The sequence below is a fragment of the Jaculus jaculus genome, chromosome 13, assembly GCF_020740685.1.
Source record: "Jaculus jaculus isolate mJacJac1 chromosome 13, mJacJac1.mat.Y.cur, whole genome shotgun sequence".
NCBI classification, from domain to species: domain Eukaryota; kingdom Metazoa; phylum Chordata; class Mammalia; order Rodentia; family Dipodidae; genus Jaculus; species Jaculus jaculus.
In genome coordinates this window covers 61,571,028-61,593,002 of record NC_059114.1, presented here as the reverse complement: position 1 = coordinate 61,593,002, position 21,975 = coordinate 61,571,028, and positions in this window count along the sequence as shown.

The window sequence follows — 21,975 nt, the reverse complement described above, 5'->3', positions numbered from 1 at the left end:
AAACAATTCTGCATATCATGTTTTTCTGTGGGCTGTACTTATCCTATTGTTTTCATCAGGGCATGCTCATATAATATTTATGTAAATAATATTTATAATATCTATATAAATTTATAGATAGGTTGCATGGATTGGTTAATAATGATGCTGAAGAGATGGGGAAGCATGCATTTAGGGTAAGTAATGTGCCAGGTGTTATTTCCTTTTTAATTAATTATGCACTTTACTGTATCCACAAATTGTTCACATTCCCCTCATATTGTCCTTTTATATCCCCTCTCCCTTAACCCCCTTTCAAGTGAGAGCTCAACTTTGGGGGGTTATTTGTATTCATCATGGTGTATGAATGCATCAGTCAGTCTCTGTGGGGCAGAGGACAATACCTCAGTACCCTCCTTCCCACTCTGTGGCTCTTACCATCTTTCTGTCCCCTCTACTGCAATGCTCCCTGAGCCAACAGCTCCCTGATGAGATAAGAGGCCCACTCCATGGGAAAGAATGTATGCCTGGTACTGATAAACAAGTCCGTTCCTATAGAAAAGACGGTCATAGACTCTAGAGAGAAGCGCCCACTAATCTGCCCAAGAAGAGTCACACCAAAATATCTCATAAATAACTATGCTTATCCCTTTAATCCATGCTGCTCTCATTCTTGGTCAAAGAATTTATTTCTTTACATACAGCAGCAAAAAAATAGAGAGAACCAAGATCCATCATTAGGACAAGAAAAGCTAGCAAAATCCTTAGCGCAAATTTAACCACCGCTAGCACATCTGCCAGGGCCTAGAAGATATCACAGATATTTTAATACAAATTCATTATAAATTAAGAACTTAATTATCCCCATTTTATATCAAATGATACTGATGTTTGAAATCTAATTTACCTGGGTAACTATGAAACATTCATAACTCTGAAACATAAACATAGCTTTCTACTAAAATGAATGGCCTCTATAGAAAAACTACAACTTTAACATTTGTTTGCTTATGTTAATCATCCTTTGAAGAACTGATACTTTTATAGAGAGAGTAGAAAATATGTATTATGCAAAACTATAAAAGTCAATGAAAATATATTGAAGAACCTAGATGTGCAAATATTTTCATTACTCTCTAACAAATATTGCTATTTCACATATCCTGAAATGACAGTTATAAGGATAGATGTAATTTACATTTTGAATATTAGAGATAGGTTACAAATATCATCATAGTCATTATAAAAATATAAATGCTGATATAAAGTGCCATATTTTATCAACATCAATTTGGCTCATGTGAATGATAGGATAACAACATATCATTCCTTTACTTTCCATTCTAAATAGGAGTAATAACTAATTTCTAGATGTCTAACCTACTGCTATTTTCCCTTGTAGCTTTTCTTATTTTCCTAATATGTCTCCTGAAATTGCTCATATTAGATCTGTTTTGGGTCTGGATACCAACCAGTGTATTGTTGAACATCCTCACCACTCTGAATTTGGAGTAAAGCTATCATTTTTACTGATATGGTCACATAATGACTTATTTACCTTTATATGTTTACTGTGACAGTGCAATGAAAATTGCAGAAATGAAGTCAGTAGCTGAAAAAACCTTGGAGAATTAAGAAACACTGCACCATAAATGTGTTCATAGTCAGAACAGATATGGAGAAAATGTACACTGATTGTTACAACACAAAATGGGATTTCCTTCAATCAAATCTTACCATCTCATATAAAAGCAATTTAAGAACCTCTTAGCCAATGTATTTTGCCTGTTTTATATCTTAAATACATATGTATCCCATATCCCTTTTCTCACATATGGATATGATATGTGATTAAATTATTTGTTCCAATATACCTGAAAATCACATTTAACAAGTAATAAAATTTAGAGAATTCTAAAATGTAAATGATTATATTAAGAGGCAAGGATTATATCATGGTTTTAATTGTCAGACTTTTTTCTTAATGTTTTCTAAAATAATAGAATATCTTAAACTGCATAAAAAGCAGTATGCATGTGTTTGTGATAAGCACTTATTAGGATTATTTTCAGTTGGTGTGGCTTTTCCTGCATTACATTGTTTACAGTCTTTGGTGCCAAACCAAGAGCCTTGCACATGCTAAACAAGTGCTCTATCATTGAGCTGCATCTCCACCCTACTTAAACAGTACCAAACGTATTTTATAGTGAGAAATGCCATTTATTAAAGACATTTCTTAAGTTGAAATAAGTCTGCTTGATCTAAGTATAACCACAATGTATTTTGGGCCTTGTTCTGGATCTCTAGCCTAAGTGGCAGTCTGCACGCAAGCCTGCTCTCCAAATGCGTCTGCACTGCTCTTTGGGGTGAAAGGCACCGTGACACTCACACCCACTAGTGCTTCTTTTCTTCACTAACTGATCAGTCCCACTAGGTGCATTGGCTGTTTCAGTCAGAAACACTGCAATACCCTCTCGGTTGATAGGCAATATTTATATCTGGATATTTCCCACTATATTCATGCAGGCAAAGAGATTCACTCAAAACTTGCAGTGTTCAGGTGAATGTATATTTTAAATCACATAGCATTGTAGAAATCTAGAAGAATATATTCCAGGATAAGACACTGTGAACTAGAAGTGCGGATTGTAATAGCAACTTGAGATCTCACTGCCAGTATCTCTGGGAGGATGGATATAAGAATTAAAAAGCTCCAGGTACAATTTGAAGTCCTGTATGAGCAGTATTTATACACCTGACATTTACTGCCTCCAATTCTCACCTATAGATAAAGATAAGACAGAGTAGTTTGAAAGACAATATACAATATACATGCCTAATTATGAGATATAAACCTATATAGAGTCCCGGATCTTGGCATCCATATGTATATAAGACACTATAAAATAAAGCATCTAAATTAAATAAAATATCACCTAAAACTGAAATTTCCAAGATACAACATGTTTTCTATTAAATCTGGATAAAAAGCACTATGGTTAGGCAACAGGTATAGTTTCATTCTATCAGTGACATTTAAAACATGAAAAGAAATTTTCATACTTCATTTGGGTATAACTGATAAAGAAAACATGCCTATACATAAGGTATAGACTTATTGTTTGACAATACACATTCATTGTGAAATAATTATAATCTAAGACTAATTAATATATATCACCTCAAATAATTATTGTGTGTATATGAGGGAGACACATGCACACAGAGAGAATAAGATGTATGGGTACTTTAAGAAAACTTAAGAACTTATTTTATAACAAATTTCAATTACACAATATAAAATTTTCAACTATACTCCATACAAAACGTCTCTAGAAATTACTCATTTTATAATTTAAAAAAATGTACCTTTTATCAACATCATACCATTTCTCCAACCTATGGCCCTGGCCACTTCCCTTCTACTCTGTTGCTGCTTGTTTTAATTGTATTGTTAATTAGTGTTACAGTGAAAATGGAAGTAGAGCTGTCTCCTTAAGACACTAATTTTACTTAATTTAGCTATACTTCAATTTGTTGCAGTACATGAGTTATTTTTAATTTTTTGTGGAAAGCCAATTTTTATCTACATATTTACTAATTTTATACTTCCTCAAACAATGACCATAGGTTCTTTTTTAACTAGACTCATGCTGTTGTAGTTACCTTCTCATTGCTCAGACAAACACTTGTGCAAAAGCAGCTTATGGATGGAATGGGCTTATTTAAGGCTTACAGATTCCAGGTGAAGCTTCATCATAGTGGAAGTAGCTGGCTCCCATAATCATATGTCCAAAGCAGAGAGAAAAGAGACCCCACCAGCAAGCACAAGAAAACTCTGAACAAACACATTAGGGCTGGATCAAGATCCACCTCCATCTACATGCTTTATCCAGCAGGGCGCTGCTGCCTGCTTGAGATTTAAGGAGGAAGCTTAATCTTAATCAAAAATACCTGAGGCTATGTGGGATATTTGAAGTAAGACTACCACATTGCACCCCTATCCCCCATAGTCTAATGATCATCTCACAACGCAAAATGTACCAAGTCTAACTCTAAAAGTCTTTACCAACTTTAGCCCTATTCAAAAGTCAAAAATCTTTTCTGAGATTCTAGACCATCTCTTAACAGTGAGTCTTGCAAAATTAAAAATAAAATTAGCCGGACATGGCAGTGCACACCTTCAATCCCAGCACTCGGGAGGCAATAAGAATGTTGCTGGGTTCAAGGCCAACCTGGGACTACGTAGTGAATTCCAGGTCAGCCTGGGCTAGAGGGAGATCCTATCTCAAAAAACCAAACCAAAAATGTTAGATACTCTCAACACATATTGGCATAGAGTTAGTATTCCCATTGCAAAAATAGAAGGCAGACATCAAACATCTGCAGTTCCAAGTCAGATATCTGTAACAAGTCTCTGTGTTTACAGTTCCACCCTTCAGCTGGGCTGCACTCGGGTCAGGGGAAACTCCATTCTAAACTGGCAGTTCTCACTGGCAAACATCCCACAGACTTGACATTTATAAACTCCTTGACTCCCCATGGTTCATATTCATAGCTTCAAACAGTGCACTTACTTGGTCTGTATGTAAGGATTTCTTCCCTACTATACACTGCTGGATCTCAACATGGTCTTGGAACCATGTGCACTCCACCACATGCTTCCCTGCATTTCTCATGCTTCCAAAACAAGTATCAGATGGGCAGCATAGTCAAATTTGTAAATTCAGGGGAAATAAAGGTTAACCTTGAAAAGCAGGATGCTCCTTCAGTAGTCTTCCTTCAAACTCCCTCCTATCCAAAGAATTTGCATTATCACTAGCTAAAGCCTCCAGTGAAAAATCATTGGCTAACCTTTAATAATTGTATTTTCCTTAACAATTTCAGCTTAAGTCAATACCATTATTTTGTGTTTATAACTTCAAACTTGCTCGATTTATTTCTGTGATAGAATGTACGTCTTTCATATCTTCCTGTTCTATACTTTTGCCACGCACACCAGTCCATAAATTTTAAATCCAATTTTGCTCAAAAATCTCAGGATATGTGCAGAACACAGTCAATCTTCTGGCAGTAGTCCAGTTCCAAAAAAAAGTTCTCTCCTTCCCCTTTGGACATTCATAAACCAAGCCTTTACAGTACACAATTCTCTCTGCATTTAGAATTTCAAAAGACTCAGCAGAATAGTCCGTCAAGCTCTGCTAACAGCACTGCAAGGATTCTCCAGAGTATCAAATCCTTCCATATTCCTCCTATAAATATATTTCAAAATACACATCATATTATCCCACTTCTCAGTAAAACATTTTGTTGCAGTTAACTTTTCATTGCCGGAACAAACACCTGACTGTAAGTAGGTAATGGAAGGAAAGAAAAAGGATTTATATCACATGTGCACATTCCAGGGGAAGCTTCATCACTTCCACATACAACCACAGCAGAGTGACAACCTCCAGCACCACCAAGCAAAAGTTGACTCTGAACACACCATACGGCTGGCCTCAAGGTGCACCCTCAGTAGCATGTCTCATAGAGCAGGGTTCTGCAGGCTAGATACATAAGTAGAAAGCTTAATCAAAAATGCCTGAGGTTACTGGGGACATTTACAGTCAAACCATCATACATGCCAGTATCTATCATTTGCCTTTTAATGAGAAACATCCTAATAGAGGTCAAATCATCTATCACTATGGGTAAATACAATTTAACTAGTAATTAATAATATTTATCACTTTTCCATATCCTTGTTGATTATTTCATGCTCTCTTTGAAACAAGATTATTTGCATATTTCACTGTGCTTTTAATTTTAATTGTCAAAATTGTGTTTTGCATTTCAGTTGAATGAATTTCTTGTATGTTTTGGATAACAATCATTTATCTGACACTACAAGTATTTTCATTTCCATTACAGGTTGGCATATTATTTACCTTGGCTTTGCATTTCTGTTTCATATAGACCCTTTTTTAATTTTTATATTGTACTTTTTGTATGAAATGAAAAATAGTTGCACGGACTAATGTCATGGATTTTGTTTTGCTCTTTTTTTTTAGAACTTTATTCTGTCTAGGAAACTTAATAGTAACCAAAAATATTCTTCAACACATGAACTCATATGCACTATAATAAAATATAAAGCCAAACACTTTTGTTGTTTTATAGATTTCTAAAAGTAAATTTAGGAACGAGAGTATTAATAAGCATAGAGCCACCATATGTTTCAAAGAATAACATTTTATAAATCTTGGAGGGCTTTTTTTTTAGCTTTTATTTCCTTTCTTACTTTCTTTCTTTCTTCCTTCCTTTGTTTTTGCCTCTATTTTCTTCTGGAATTTTGCTGTTTCACACCCTACACAATTGCATTTTTAGATGAATTTTGTGCATGCTGTAAGATAAGGACATAGTTTTAGGCTTTAAAATGTGAATATTTCGCTTCTATAACACTACTAGCTGAACACAATCCTTATCTCTCTGCATATTCATCATGCCTTAATTGAAAATGAGATGAGTCTATATGAATGTGGATTTTTTTTTTCTAGGCTTTCTTTTACTTTCTTTGTTCTGTTCTGTGCATTTGTTTATTTTGCTATGCCAGTACCATACCATTTTAATTACTTTCTTATTTTTGCTTTTTATTGATTTATTTTGGTTGTTCAAGGTAGAGTCTCATTCTAGCTCAGGCTGACCTGGAATTAGTCCCAGGCTGGCATTAAACTTATAGCCATCCTCCTACCTCTGCTTTCCAAGTGCTGGGATTAAAGGCATGCTCCACCACTCCTAGCCTACTGTGATTTTGTAATATATTTTAAAATTAAAAGAAAATGTTTTCAGCTTTGTTCTTTTTTTAAATTTAATTTAATAGTTTTCTTTTAAGCAAATGCAGGCAGTTTGGTACCATTGTTTAGGCTCATCCATGCTCTACCCCCTCCCAATGGACCCTCCTTCTTGATGTAAATGGGTCGTGCATTGTGGAGTTAGCCCACAGTTATTGGTATGTTAAATATCTTTGCATATCATGACCCAACATGTGACTCTGACATTCTTTCCACCCCCTCTTCTGCAAACTTTCCCTGAGCCATGTTGGGTTCATTTTGGTCTGCTTCAGTGATGAGGTGTTGGGGGCCTCTGAGGCTCTGGCTCTCTGATTTGATAGGAGTTGATTTTTCTCTGTTGGTCTCCTTCCCTTTTGTGCTGGTATCCAGCTCATCAGGAAAACATCACCCTTGCTCGTTTCGCCAAGTTTCCTTAGTTTCAGTTGGGCCCCTTTTGAGGTATGTTGGGGCAGCTCTCTCCTTAGGATCTTCATCTATCTGAAAAAGAGAAGCAGATTCTCCAACAGAGAGTAAGTTAGCACCAGAAAATTGAGATAACCCTTACTTTTTATATAGAAACTTTAATAGGTGTAGGCCCTCTTGTACCCCATGATTGATGGTAGCTTGTTATTGGAGAGTGGGCTTATGTTTGGATATGGTTCTGACTTGTTTCCCACCTCCAGCTATGGGTCCCATGACACCGACGGGATCAGTTAGCCAAATCAAGAGCAGTTGGTTCCCCAACATGGCTGTGTGCCACTATTGCACTTTTGTGGGCATCACACTAGGTTATTTGTTGCTAATTAGGTTAGACCATGAGTTGCTGAGACAGATATTGGTCATTTCCCCCAGTTGCCCATGTAGCACCTTCTGGCACTAGACAAGCTGACTGTCTGGGGAATGACTCTTTCCTGGCTTCCAGAAATGCCATTCCATTTTATGTGTCAGCTGCGTATGGAGTCTTCAGCAATAGGGTCTTACCACTGACCTTTGCTGGGTCATCAAGTACTCTGACAGAAGTCTGTCATTGTTTTAGGAAACCTTGTAGGTTTCTCTGTCAAAAGCTCATTGTGGATGATAGCCCCATGCTGGTAGTGGGGGTTACCAGTCAGTGCCCACTAAGAAAATGAGGAAAAACATAACTAATATACAAGAGTTAGAGGGAAGAGAGAGGGGAGAGGGGGAGAGGGAGGGAGGGAAGATGTAGAAGATTTAGGTTAGTCTTGATCCTATCCTCTCCAGTGTCTTGTGGTTCAGGTGTTTCCAGTAAGGGTCTAGTGAAGGTTCAGCCATTTGGTCTGCCTTTTAGGAAGCAGAATTTTATGGTACCATTGCCATTTGGGTCCAGATTAGTGTTTCCCACCCCTTCGATGCCCTCCCCTCACTCTCCATCCATCCTATTGACTAGTCCATGAGGTGCTTGCTGGGCATGTAAGGTATCTTGGGTAGATTCAGGTTAGGTGTTGTAGATGAGTGAGACTATGTGGCGTTTTTTTTGTTTTTGTTTTTGTTTTTTTCCGTGATTGGGTAAGTTCACTGAGAATGATCTGTTCCAAGTTCAACCATTTTTCCTCAAATTTCTTTGTGTCGTTTTTTGTTTTTTGTTTTTTTTTTTACTGTTGTATAGAATTCCATTGTGTAGATATACCACATCTTAGTTATCCATTCTTCTAGTTATGGACATGTGGGTTGATTCCAGCTTTTAGCTATTACGAATTGAGCCGCTACAAACATGGTTGAGCAAATCTCTCTGGCCTGTGGTTTGAAGGTTTTAGGGTAGATGCCCAGTAGTGGTATAACTGGGTCTGTTGGTATTTCTATAGTGAGCTTTTTCAGGAGTCTCCATATTGCTTTCCAAAGTGGTTGTACCATCCTACATTCCCACCAACAGTGGATTAGTGTTCCCACTTCTCCACATCCTTGCCAGCATTTATTTTCATTTGACTTTTTGATGTTGGCTATCCTTATTGGGGTAAGGTGGAATCTCATAGTTGTTTTAATTTGCATTTCTCTGATGATTAGGGATGATGAACATTTTCTTAAGTGTGTGTTCGCCATTTGTATCTCTTCCTCTGTGAATTGCCTGTTCAACTCTGTGCCCAATTTTGTGAGTGGGGTGTTTGTCTCTTATTGCTGAGAATTTTGAGTTCTTTGTAGATTCTAAAGATTAGGCCTCTATCAGTTGGATAACTGCAAATATTTCCTCCTATTCTGTGGGTATTCTATTGGCTTTTCTTATTATATGCTTGTCTGTAAAGAAACTCTTCAGCTTCATATGATCCCATTTGTTGAGTGATTGTTTCAGATCATGAGCTACTGGGGTTTTGTTCAGGAAGTCTTTTTCCATTCCTATATCATGGAAAGTACTTCCTAAATTTTCTTCTAGTAGTATTCGAGGTTCTCATCTTATGTTGAGGTCTTTGATCCATTTGGATTTGAGTGTAGTGCATGGTGAAATGTGTGGATCAAGTTTTAGTATCCTGCCTGTGGTTATCCAGTTTGTCCAGTACCATTTGTTGAAGATGCTATCTTTTTTCCAGCTTATATTGTTTGGGCCTTTGTCGAATATCAAGTAGCTATAGTTGCTTGACCCAGAATCCAGGTCCTCAAGTCTATTCCATTGGTCTATACTCCTGTTTTTATGCCAGTACCATGCTGTTTGTATTACTATATTTTTGTAGTATAGCTTTAGATCAGGTATGGTGATGCCACCAGAGGTATTTCTTTTGCTGAGGATATGTTTGGATATGCAAGGCCTTCTGTATTTCCATATGATATTTGAGATCATTTTTTTCTATCCCTGTGAAGAACACTGTAGGGATTTTAATTGGAATTGCCTTAAATCTATATATTGCCTTTGGTAGGATTATGAAATAAGTCCTGATGATTCTGCTGATTTCACTGATGTCTGTTGTGATCTCTCCTTTTTCATTTTGAATTTTGTTAATTTGGAGTCTCTCCTTTTTTTGCTTGATCAAATTGGCCAGAGGTTTGTCAATTTTGTTTATTTTTTCAAAGAACCAGCTCTTTGTTTTGTCAATTGCCTTAATTGTTTCCTTAATTGTTTCATTAATTTCTGCTCTGATTTTAATTATTTCTTTCCTTCTGGAGCTCTTTGGGTTGGATTTTTCTTGTTTTTCCAATGCCTTTAGGTGGATGGTTAGGCTATTGATTTGGGATCTTTCTGTCTTTTTTATGAAGGCATTGAGTGTTATGAATTTTCCCCTGAGGACTGCCTTCATTGTGTCCCATAAGTTTTGGTATGATGTGGTCTCATTGTCATTCAAGTCCAGGAATTTTGCAATTTCATTTTTTATTTCATTCACTATCCATTTATTGTTTAAAAGTGTGCTATTCAGTTTCCAGGTGCCATTGGGATTCTTGGTGGGTCTTTTGCTGTTGATTTCTAGCAATATAGCATTGTGATATGATATCATGCAGAGAATTATGTCAACTTTCCTAAATATGTGGAGGCAGTTTTTGTGACCCACTCTATGGTCTATTTTAGAAAATGTTCCATGGGCTGCTGAGAAGAATGTGTAGTCTGTGGATTTGGGAGGGAAAGTTCTGTAGATGTCCATTAGGTCTAAGTGTTCTATGGTTTTGTTCAGCTCTCTCACTTCCCTATTGAGTTTCTGTTTGGATGATCTGTCTATTACTGATTATGGTGTGTTGAAGTCCCCAGCTATGATGGTGTTGGTGGTTATTTCTGTTTTATTTTCAAGTAGGTTTTGTTTTATGAACTGTGGTGCCCCTGTGTTTGGTGCATACAGATTTATGATTGTAATATCCTCTTGATGGATTGTTCCCTTGATAAGTAGGAGGTAGCCTTCTTTGTCCTTTTTGATTGCATTTAGTTTGAAGTCAATTTTATCCGATATTAATATAGCTACACCTGCTTGTTTCTTATTCCCATTTACTTGGAATAATGTTTTCCACCCTTTCACCCTGAGGAGGTTTCTGTCTTTAGTGGTAAGTTGGGTTTCTTGAAGGTAGCAGATTGAGGGGTCTAATTTTTTGATCCACTCTATTGGCTTATGTCTCTTGATGGGTGAATTAAGGCCATTAATATTTAGGGTAATGACTGTGAGATTTGATTTGATCCCTGCCATGTTGTGGTGGTAGATGTGTATTGGTGTTTTCATGGAATTTAAAATTTTTTGTGTCTACTCTGGGTTTGGTTGTTGTGATCTGCTTCTTGTAGGCATTTTTTTAAATTATTATTTATTTATTTATTTGAGAGCGACAGACACAGAGAGAAAGAAAGATAGAGGGAGAGTGCCCCGACCAGCGGGACCTAGTTATTCGTGAGGGCACCAGGAGGACCTTAGCCTGCAAAGAAAATGGGCAAGAGAAGAGAATGGACTCAGGCAAACCAATGCTTGTCGAGAGTCGTTTATTCAGCCAGAAGGCTCATCTTTTAAAGTCAGTTTTAGGTAGGGGAGGGGTAAGGGGAGTAGAGGGTGAGACAGTACAGAATCTTCTTGCACAAGGCATGGATCATATGGGAGGGGGTCAGGGCAACCTAGGTGGTGGAAGGTTACAAACTCTTCTTGGCCTCAGGCCAGAGACATTGTGGTTGTTCTGAGAAGTCAAAACTCAGGGGCCTTGATACTGCAGGTGCAGAGAAGAATGTTTATTCTTTAGCCAGAATGCAGCAGGGGTGGAGGAGGGGGTAAGGGAAAGATGAAGGATTTCTTTAAGGGTGGTCCCCAACATCTCCCCCTCTCTTATGTAAAAAATGAGGTAAGTGAGGCAGTCATTGCGATGCCCTTGGTCACATGTTAACAACATTTAGGTTTTAGTGCCAATTGTTTGTCACTTTCAGTGGGTCCCAGGGTAGCCCTGAGGATGTTAAACAGGGAGGCAAGCATCCCCCAGGGATCAGGCAAAGCCCTTATATCATTTTGGCAGGATGTTTCTGTGGCCAGAGTGTCTAGAGTGATCCCGACAGTAGGGGCACAAACGGGACCTGAGCCTGTTAGAAAGGCAATGCTAGGCCCTTACCCGTCATTGGGTCGGCCTCCTCTCAGCGAGGTCGCCCTGTCTTAGGTGGGCCAAGACTTAGTCACCTGTTCCGTCACTGACTTACCAGGTCACTCACTTTGTGGCAGCGCAACGCATCTCTCCCTCAGAATAAGCCGATAGGGTTCTCCCGGGATCCCAAAGGATGGACCTTGTATGTTAAAAAGATGACCTTAAGCATTTGAAGTTCTTTTTGTAGCCAATAGTGGGAGGGGGATCGCAGAGACTTGAACCATCACATGGAGGGACGGGACCAGAATTTCCACTGAAAGGAGGGTTTTTGCAGGGTGGTAAAGTCTAAAGGTTGAGGGGGAGGGCCGGCAGGGTCTTTGGCTGCATATGTGGCAGAGACTTCTTCAGTTGCCAGGCGATGGTAGTGAACTTCCACCGGCTTGATGGCGGCGTCCACCTGATTCTTAATGAAACTGGTTAGTCGTCTGAAGGCCCAGGGGCCAAAGGAGATAAGCAAAAGGAATCCAAAAAAGGGGCCTAAAAGACTAGGAAGCAAAGTAGTTAGCCAGGGAGATGTAGAGAACCAACTGTTGTACCATGACTCTTGTTGTTCTCGGGCTCTCTTTCTGTCCTCTAGATTTCTTTTTATTTTGTCAAGACTGTTTTGTACCAAGCCAGTCTTATCAGAGTAGAAACAACATTCCTCCTTTAGAGCCACACAAAGTCCACCTTCCTGTAGGAACACCAAATTTAGACCCCTCTGGTTTTGGAGTACAACCTCAGAGAGCGAGGCCAAAGAGTCTTTGAGATCTTGTATCCCCTCATGTATGAGGTTAAGATCTCTGTCCACTAAGGCACTGAGTTGTGTAAAGTGCTGTTGGGAGGTTACCAGCGAGGTAATGCCTGTTCCTGCTCCCGCAACACCAAGTCCCAGGAGCACAGTCAGGGTGAGGGCAGTTAAAGGCTCTCTTTTTGGTCTAATGGCAATGCCTTGATCTATAGTAGTTGTAAAACTTTCAGAATCATGAATGAAAAATCGTGGCAAAACTATAACTACAACACAATAGTCCTTAGTCTGTAAAAAGTCCTTGTTGACAATAAAGGGAGTCAGCCCTGTGGAATAAGCAAGATAGGAGTTACCAGGGGCTTTAGTATATATAAAGGAGTCATTGATAATAGTAGTTTGGTTGCATACCGGTTCAAGAGTCAGAGGAGGGAGCATATCAGGGCCTACTAGACACAGTCTGAGGCCGAAAATGGATGTAAGAGTAATACCCCCCTCTGGGGCAGAGTGCCAGAATAATCCCTCTGCACTGTTAGTAGACACAGGAGATGTAAGGATGGCAATTCCCTCATAAAAGGGAGGTATTGGAGAGAAACAAATCCAACATTCCTGGTAGGCAGGATTACTAGTATTATGGATAGCCTCTAAGGAGGCATTAACCAAGGAAACAACAAGATCAGCAGAGCTTGGGGGTCCTTTAGGAATGGTGGGACGAAACAAGGTATGTGTAGACAGCCTATTCTCCTTTTATTTTTTCCTCTCATGAGAAGACACTCTAACTGCTTTAGGGGACTGGGTCGAAGACATCAGATCATTTACTACTTCCTGCTGAACGGGACACGAAGTGGAGACTTATTGCAGTTAGAGAATCTCTCCTAGAGAGGGGAACTATTTTAATGTACCACAGAGTGTAGGAAGATAATCTTGAAAGAGAACTTTGGAAAGAAAGAATAAAAGTAAGGAGTTACTGAGAAGTGAGCACACAGCAAACTGGTTTTTTTGTAGGTCGAGGGAATTCAGGTAGACAGGCTTGGATCATCTCAGGACCATCTGAGGATGAGTTGGCTGAGATTTTCTTTCAGAACTGTTCATTAAATGGCACAGTAGTATTTAACATGGCTTGTAAAACAGGTGAGATGTTAGCAGGGTTATCAGAAACATATACATAACATTTAATCTTGACAATAAAGAGCTATTGGGTGCCATTAAAGGCTATACAAATATATATATATTTTTGGTCTTAGAACTTATTTATATATTTTAGATTTGAAAATAACCCTTTGAACATCTATAGTTGTTTTTCTTTATTATAGAATTAGAACTGTGGGGAAAAGATATCTTAATGTTTATTTGTTTCCCCTCTTGAATAGCTCTTGTATTACTTAATAGGCCATTCATATATTTAAGGTATTTTTAATCTTTGGTTATACATTTCTCTCTGAGTGTTTAAGACCACACAGATAGCCAAAAGTTAATTAAGGATTAACTTTGGAGGTCATTAATAGCTCTCCAAAGAGACTTTAGGAACACAGGAGTACCCCCATAGTTTACTGGTGTCTTTTACCTGTTAGGATGAGTCAGGGCCATGCTAGCCAAGTAGTTTTCCCTTCTTTGGGAAGTCAGGAGGACTGATTGTTCCTCAATTGTGACTCTCCTGTTTTACATTGCACACCAGTTTTGTTTGGGTCTCCATATCCTCCCTGCTCAGGAAGACAGGTGACTTACCAGGGGGCCAGTGTAGAAGTGTCCCATCATCTCCAGTGGCCTCATGACATGGGAGCACAGGCCAAAATACTGACACTTTTTACTCCTATGATTTCAATTGGCTTTGGCTTTTACATAGGTGATTAACACACTTAGAAAGGAAATTACACCAGCTTGGATGTACACACATATAGAGCACATTTAATTACTGAAATAGATTTAACTAAAGAATGGCACAGGGCTTCTAAAATCATTTTGTCCTATCTTTAAAATTTTTGTTGTACTGTGGTAGCATAAGCCATATATCTGAGGTATAGAAAGTAGGCACATCTCCCATTTTAAATATCCAACATTTATAAATAAAGGTAGAACCTGTTACCAGTCTTGAAAACAGTACCAGTTGATTTACAAACTTAACTTATTTAACCTAGAAAACAAGTAAGACAGTATAAGGTCTTAGCACCTGTGTGAAAACATCTTTGATTAGTTCAGATACCTGTGTGGGTACAAATTACCCAGAGAACATTGGAAACAGAACCATGGAGCTTGAATTTTTTTTTTCCTTTTTTCTCAGATGAGGACCATTGTTAGAGCATGAGGCTGTGCCCTAAAGTAGGGAATATGTCTTAAGGGTTAATTTTGTTATAAGCACTGGACTTAAGATGCCAAAATTGAGACAGTTACTTTACATACAACAAAGTAGAATCTGGTCTTTTCTGAACCCAAACAGCTAGCTAAATATTAATATAACCCTTGATAAATCTTTTTGAAAGAAAAAAAACATTATTTGACAACCAATGATTTTGGCTTAAACTTGATATCTATTGATTTCATGTACCACAGAAATTTTTATTAACATAAAATTTTATGTTTTACCCATGACTTAAATTTGATAAAGCTCAAGCAAACTATCCCAACATACTTCAGCCTGAAAATTTCTTTCTTTTTTCACATCCGCACACCTTTATCTACATACTTTAACATTCTGATCTAAGTACCACTCAAAAGGCATTTTTAACAAGCACTCTATGTCCCAACATTGAAAAATTCCTTCCCAGTTTCTTTCTTTTTGGGGCATTCACGAACCCAACATCCTCTTTCCTTGCAATACGTACATTGATCCTTCTCAAGGGGCTTCCTAAAGCCCTCAGGTTTTTTTTTTTCTTGTTTGCTTGTTGTCCAGGTACCCTGGCTGTTTAAGTCTTCCTGATCCTGATGCTCTTTTTTATTTTTTTTTCCTATCACTGTAGCCAATATCTTAAGTTTCTTTCTTGTCTCCTTTTCCATTTATCTTTTCTCTCTTCTGCTTCCTTTTTTTCTCTGTCTTTCTTCTCTTCTTTTTTTTCTCTCTCTTATGATAAACCTTTTTAGCTTCCTTAATTATGTCTGTCAAAGCTAGATCTTGTAAACCCTCCAGATGTTTTAATTTTTTTTTAATGTCTGGAGCGGACTGCCCTATATATGTCATTGTTATTGTTGCCTGTTGACCTGGAGAAGTAGGGTCAAAAGGAGTATATCTCCGGTGAGCCTTTATCAAGCGTTCTAAAAACACATAGGGAGGTTCTGTAGGCCCTTGGAGGACCTCTCTTATCTTAGCCAGATTTGTGGGGCAGCAGGCAGCTCCCATGAGACCTGCCATCAGAGCCCGGCAGTAGACTGTCAGTTGCTCCCTACCTTCTGTTGAGTTGTAATTCCATTCAGGTCGGGTGAGAGGGAATCCCGCATCAATCTCATCTGGGAGCTGGGTAGGCTGCTCATTTGGGCCGGGGACATGCTAACTAGGGTCAGGGGGAGGACCAAAGGCTCGTAGGGGCAGGGACACGGTGGAATCAGGTCCTTTGGGACTTTGGCTGCTAGTCCCTGCAGCGGGTCCATCTCCTCCTCCCTCAGCCAAAGCTGGAGCGGGAAGAGCAGGAGGAGTAAGGTGGGAGAGATGGAATCGGGGCAGAGGGCCACTCGGGAGGGTCCTCTATTTCAGGATATATTTTGGGCTGAGCTGAGGGTCCAGGGCCATTCGGCTTGGTTTTCTCATGGCTGTTGGGCCACTGCCAGGACTTGGGAGCCTGACCGTGGCGGGGGTGGATCCAGGGCTTGACCCATGCCAGGGAATCCATCATTAGGCTCTCCCAGACCACGATGTATGGCTGTTGATCTGGGTGAGAATGTGGTCCCTTCTGAAAAAACAATATTCTTAACAGCAGAAATAATGGTTAGATCAAATGCTCCCTCTGGCAGCCACTCAAAGGAGCAGAAAGTCTGTTATTTACCTTTTAAAATTTTTACAGATAAGTCTGAGTCCTACTTCTAACTTCAGAGAAATGAGATACCATCAGAGTCAGGTGGGGGTCATCATAGTCCATCCCATAATTAGAAACAAAAGTCCACAAACAAACACAAAATAGATACTGACAAAAAGAAACCAAAAACCATGACGCCTCCGATGTGTCCAGAACAGAAAACCAAATGCAGTTTCAGATGGAAGATGCCTCCGTGGTTTCTCCTGAAGGAGAAATACACAATATTCCTTTACCAGATAAGAGACTGCCAGCCACCCTGACTCTCCTCAGATCCCGGGGCGTCCCCCAGGATTGCAGCCTGTGGTCCTGCCAACCACTGTTGTCAGGTCCTCACAGTCCCGAACAACAGCTGCCCAAACCAAAATTAAAATAGATCAGAGCAACAGAAATCACAGAAATCACTCAGACAAACACTCAGACAAACACTTAGACAAGCAGCGCTGCAGACATTTACATTGTTTACCTCCAAGGGGGTCTCCGGAGTCTTGGGTAGATGTGAAAATCCCTGGACGAGCCCCCAATTGAAAGACCCCCAGAGGGAGACCCTCACTCAAGTCTCGAGATAGCACGCACCCAAAGACACAGGGGAGACCCAACTTGCTGCAAAAGCATGAGGCTTTATTCGGGAAACCAGAGCTCTGGGGTCGACACGTATCTCATGCAGGAGACAGAGGAGTTGACTCTTTGTCTTATTGGGTGTTTCTTTTTATAGGGTTTTAGCAAGGAAGGGAAAGGGGAGGGGGTTTCACAAGGGCATTTGCCAACCTTGTACAGTTATGTCTACATATCTTATTTGTGCATAATCAGAGTTTAAGTCCTTTTTCTTTACCTTAATTCCCCTTTCTCTGAGAGAAAACTTTAAGTCCTTAATAAAGGATGCCTAGACAAAGAATGGCCCGTTTTATGGGACGGAATGAGTGAACTTACCAGATCTAGCCGTCTCCTCAGGCAAAGAAGCGGTGATCACAAGAGAACTCCTCCGGAGGATCTTCAATAAGTGGTCTCCGTCCGACTAGGTCCGTGCCTGAGCCCCACGTTTGGGCGCCACATGCCCCGACCAGCGGGACCTAGTTATTCATGAGGGCACCAGGAGGACCTTAGCCTGCAAATAAAATGGGCGAGAGAAGGGAATGGACTCAGGCAAACCAATGCTTGTCAAGAGTCGTTTATTCAGCCAGAAGGCTCATCTTTTAAAGTCAGTTTTAGGTAGGGGAGGGGTAAGGGGAGTAGAGGGTGAGACAGTACAGAATCTTCTTGCACAAGGCATGGATCATATGGGAGGGGGTCAGGGCAACCTAGGTGGTGGAAGGTTACAAACTCTTCTTGGCCTCAGGCCAGAGACATTGTGGTTGTTCTGAGAAGTCAAAACTCAGGGGCCTTGATACTGCAGGTGCAGAGAAGAATGTTTATTCTTTAGCCAGAATGCAGCAGGGGTGGAGGAGGGGGTAAGGGAAAGATGAAGGATTTCTTTAAGGGTGGTCCCCAACAGGAGAGAGAGAGAATTGGCGCGCCAGGGCCTCCAGCCTCTGCAAACGAACTCCAGACGTGTGCGCCCCCTTGTGCATCTGGCTAACGTGGAACCTGGGGAACCGAGCCTCAAACTGGGGTCCTTAGGCTTCACAGGCAAAAGCTTAACCACTAAGCCATCTCTCCAGCCCCTTGTAGGCATTTTTGTTTGGTTACTTTTTCTTCTCTGTGGGGAATTTCCTGGAGTACTTTCTGTAGATTTGGTTTTGTGTTCATATAATTGTAAAGCTGAGTTTTGTCATGGGAAGTTTTTCTTTCACCATCTATTATGAGGGAGACTTTTGCCTGGTAGAGTAGTTTGGGATGGAAGCCATAGTCTTAGAGTTTGGAGAGTTTCATTCCAGGCCCTTCTAGCTTTCAGGGTTTCGATTGAGAAGTCTGAAGAAATTCTGATGGGATTTCCTTTGAAAGTGGTGTGCTGTTTTTCCCGAGATGCTTTTAGGATTTTCTCTTTGGTGTCAATGTTTACAGTCTTAATGATAATATTTCTTGAGGAGTTTCTCTTTTGGTCCAGTCTGTTTGGAGTTCTGTTCACTTCTTGTATCTTGATGGGCCTTTCTTTTAAGATACTGGGGTAGTTTTCTTCAATTATTTTGTGAAATAATTTCTCCATGCCTTTGGTCTGAAATTCTTCTCCTTCTGGTATTCCAATGATTCTGATATTAGGACGTTTAAGTGTATCCCACAATTCCCTCATGTTCTGTTCACAGGCACTTTTGAACTTACTGAAATTTTTGCACTCTCAAACTGTTTCTTCCATCCTGTCTTCCAGATCAGAGTTTCTATCCTCCACTTTACTGACTCTATTCTTGAGAGCCTCTAGAGAGTTTTGGACTTGTTCAATTAATTTTGAATTTTCTACTACTTTCCTATGTATCATTTCCATCACTCTGTCCAGCTCCCTTTTCACCTCATTTTCTTATTTTCTTGATGATTCTTGGAATTCATCCTTGCATTTCTTTATGTTTTCATTTAGTGTGGCCAGCTAATTTTTAAGGTCCTCTTTTTTTTCACTCTCCCTCAACTCTCTTAGCTCTCTTTGAATTCCTTCCAATGTCTGATCATATTGCTCTAGCTTAGTGATGGCAGCATCCACACGATTATCGGTCCTTTGTTGCTTTCCTGCAAGTTCTAGCAGTAGGTTGGTCAGGGTTGCATTGCTCATAGCTTCCATTTGATGTTCTGTAAAAACTCTTCTATGTTTTGGTTAGATGTAATCCTTGTTGGACTGGGTGATCTGGCTGGATTTTCTTGCATTTTATTTTTCATGTTATTTCTTTTGTGCTGTGGTCTACCCATGACAGTTTTTGGGCAGGTAGGTGGGTGGAGCAGCCTGGGCTCTAGCTCAATGAGAATCCAAGGCAGCCTGGTGCAGTTGCCAAGCAGCCTGGGCTTTTGCTCTCTCTTGCCAAAGCTGCCTATCTACTACCCGACAGGGACACCAAAGTTGCCTGAATTCTCACGCAGTAATGCACCAAAGCTGCTTGCCTTCGACCTTGGAAGGGGACTGACCTAGCAAGCCCTGAAGCTGCCCAAACTCTGGCTGGGAACACTGGGACCTGCAAACAGTCTGCGCTCCCCTGCCACAGGTCAGTGTGGGATGGGCAGCGACGGACAGATAGGAGATGGCACCTGAACTGGTGCTAGTGACTCATTGTGGGCTTGTGTGGCCCTTGCTGTGGGACTGGGCCCGCTGCACATGCAATTGTAGTGCAGAGGCAGCTGCTGCGGGCACGGGATCAGGGCACAGTGGAGGCTGGATGGCAGGCGCGAGATTGCAGCACAGCAGTGGGTGGGTCTGGCGGCCGCCTAATCACACCTGCGGCGGTCCCTGCAGGTGTGCGAACAGAGCACAGCGTGGCAGGCTGGCGCGCAGGATCAGAGCACAACGGCGGAGGTCCCTGCAGGTGTGGAGAGCCCCACAGGTGTGTGAACAGAGCACAGCAGTGGGGGTCCCTGCAGGTGTGGAGAGCCCCACTGGTGTGCAATCTGAGCACAGCACAGTGGGCTGGCCGGTGCACGATCGGAGCACAGCCACTTGTAGCGCAGGGCACAGCGGCTGTATGGGGGGGGGGGGGTAGACTACCCACCAGATAGGAGATCCGCGATTCCCTGTTTTTCCCCACTCTGTACCCTCCCACTGGCAAGAAGACCCTGATAACCCTTAATTTCTTGCCTTTCTTTCCCTGATATTTGCAGCACAGCTAGGCGGTCACCATCTTGGCCAGAGGTCCCAGATTTGTTCTTTTTGTTTACTTCTTAGCCTTTTGGGGCCTTTGGGAGCCATAGCAATTTTAGAATTGTTTTATAAACGTCCATAAAAGTGTGTTTAGAATTCTGAAAAGGATTTTATTCAATTAATAGGTTTCTTAGAATGTTATATTAATTCACCCAAAATTATAAATATGGGTGAAGATGACAAATATCTGATTAATTTTTTCAAAGTTGTATAGTTTTCTATACATATGATTATGATTATGATATATATATATATGTATACACACACACACACACACACACACACACATATATATATATATATATATCTTTCTTTATTAAACCTATTCCTTAGCATTTTATTCTTTTGACAATATTTTTGTTAATATTTTTAAAAAGATTAATTTCCTAATTTGTTTTTCTTATTTACTTTTCAGCTAGTTAGGGTCTTTTATTGACCCATATCAAGTTTAGAATTGTTTTCTGAATTTCCATAAAAGTTCTTTGGGAATTTTGATAAGGATTCTGCTCAATTAATATATTTCTCTTGTTTGTTCTTCGAGAGTTCATCATTAGTGTTTGGCAACAACTCAGTTTTGCATGTGGATTTATTTCCAATAACTGCACTCATTCTTTTAGGGTTTTCTGTGCATAAAAGAATGCCATCTATTGGTAGAGACAATATAAATAATTCCCCTGCCCCTTTTTGCTCAGGGCCCAGAATTATACTCAACAGAAATGATAAGAACTGACACGCTAGCACTGTTATAGATCACAGAGGACAGGTGTTCAACTTTACAATGGTGAGTTAGGATATTAGTTGGTGCATTGTGAAAAAATGGCTTCTCCCACTGTCATCTTTCCTTGACCCTGATGAGTGTGAGAGAGATAACTCCTTTCATGCTAGACACTTGGCTTTCTCTTATCTTTCTGACAGGTCTCCCTAGTATTTGCAGCCATCTGTACAAAGTGAATATGTTGGGATATTATGCACAGAGTCATTGCTCTTACCCATAATTGATGGCTATCCCCACATTTCCCAAAGAGGAGGGTCTTCTTGGAGGGGTAGAACAGAGAGGAAGCTAACGATGGTACCAACATGGCTGTATACACACTGTGTACATAACTAATATAAATAAATTAATTAATTAAAAGAGTGAGAACAGCATTGATCAGAGGGGATAAACACATATATCCAGATCTCCGTTAGCCAAAGATCAGTGGCCTATGAACTTTCAACCATAGGACTTAGACTTATTTCTCAGTACCAGACATGGTTTCCTTCCCTTCAAGTGTACCTCATATAATCAGAGAGCAATTAATTACCACCAAGACATATATGCCATTATTGCACTGATACATACATCTGGCCAGGATGGTTGATTTCATATACAGCAGGATCCACTGCTTGATCACACTGTTGGTGGTAAATATCCCCCAGCATCTTGCACAGAAATTCTTAGCTTTGTAACTCTGTGACAACTAGCTGGCAGGGAGCTGGCTTCTATTTCATTTCCAACTTGATTTTTCAATGTCCTGTGACCACAGTCAATGTTGTCTTCAGTAGTAGATCTTTTTTTTTTTTAAACATTTTATTTTTATTTTTATTTTTTATTTATTTGAGAGCAACAGACAGAGAGAAAGACAGATAGACGAAGAGAGAGAGAATGGGCACGCC